We start from the raw sequence: 1,675 nt of genomic DNA on the forward strand, positions 1-1,675 counted from the left end.
AATGATTTATTCATTGCAAACACCTTTTTTCAACAATGTTAACTGCCACTGTTCATGTGGACTCCCTTGTGGTAATACACAGAAATCAAATGGATTACATCTGTGGAAAGAGGCTATGGTGAAACTCAATATCATCAGTCAGAATAAGGTCAGGTGCTGACTGGAACAGACCATTGGTTGCTCATATAGAAGTTCAAGTTGAAGGTGAAGAAAATAAAAACAAGTCTGCAAGAGCTAAAGTATGACTTTGAGTATCTCTTACTGAATTTAGTGACTACCTCAGAAATAGATTTGATGCATTGAATACTAATAACCAAAGACAAGACAAGTTGTGGAATGACATGGAGGACATCATACATAAAGAAAGGAAAAGGTTAGTTAAAAGACAGTAAAGAAAAAAAAGACTAAATGAATGTCAGAAGAGACTCTAAAACTTGCTCTTGGACATAGAGAAGCTAAAGCAAATGGAAGAAATGGTGAAGTAAAAGAGCTGAACAGAAGATTTCAAAGGGTGTCTCAAGAAGACAAGGTATTATAATGAGATGGACAAAGACCTGGAGTTAGAAAACCAAAAGAGAAGAACACTCAGCAGTTATCAAGCTGGAATTTTTTTTTTTTTTTTTTTTACCTTCAAGTTGCAATGTTCAATGATTCTATGGGCAAAATGTTGAATGATACAGGAGGTATCAAAAGAAGATGGAAGGAATACGACCAAAAAGAATTGGTTGATGTTCAGCTATTTCAGGAAGTAGTATATGATCAAGAGTCAGTGGTACTGAAGGAAGAAGTCCAAGCTGCACTGAAGACACTGGCAAAAAACAAGGCTCCAGGAATTAACAGACTATTGACTGATATGCTTAAACAAACAGACACAATGTGCGAAATGCTCTCTTGTCTATGCCAAGAAGTTTGGAAGACAGCCACCTAGCCAATCAACTGGAAAAGATCTGTATCCACACCTATTCCAAAGAAAGATGATCCAATAGAGTGCAGAGATTATCTAACAATATCATTAATATCACACACAGTAAAATTTTGCTGAAGATAACGCAAAAACAGCTGCAGCGTTACATCAATAGGGAACTGCCAGAAATTGAAGTGGGATTCAGTAAAGTACAGGGAATGAGGTATTCATGGCGACGTCAGATGGATCTGGGCTGACAGCAGAGTACACCAGAAAATATTTGTCTGTGTTTTATTGACTATGAAAAGGCATTTGATGGTGTGGATCATAACAAATGATGGATAGTATTGCAAAGAATTCCAGAACACATAACTGTACTCATGCAGAGCCGGTAATAGGCCAAGAAGCAGTCATTCAAACAGGACAAGAGACACTGTGTGGTTGAAATAAGGAAAAGCATGCGTCAGGGTTGTATCCTTTCACCATACTTATTCAATCTGTATTCTGAACAAATAATCTGAGAGGCTTGACAATAAAAAAAGGATACAGTATCAGGATTGGAGGAAGACTCATTAACAATCTGCAATATGCAGATGACACAGCCTTACTTGCTGAAAGTGAAGATGACTTGAAGCACTTACTGATGAAGATCAAAAACTATAGCCTTCAGTAGGTGTGGTAGTTATGTTTGTGTGTCAACTTGGCTGGGCCTAGTTGAGTGGCTGGGCAGCTGGTGGTAGTTATTCCCCATGATGAGACTGGCAATCAGCT

This window comes from Orycteropus afer, unplaced genomic scaffold, assembly GCF_000298275.1.
Source record: "Orycteropus afer afer isolate SDZICR_OR568_19922 unplaced genomic scaffold, OryAfe1.0 scaffold00397, whole genome shotgun sequence".
NCBI lineage: Eukaryota > Metazoa > Chordata > Mammalia > Tubulidentata > Orycteropodidae > Orycteropus > Orycteropus afer.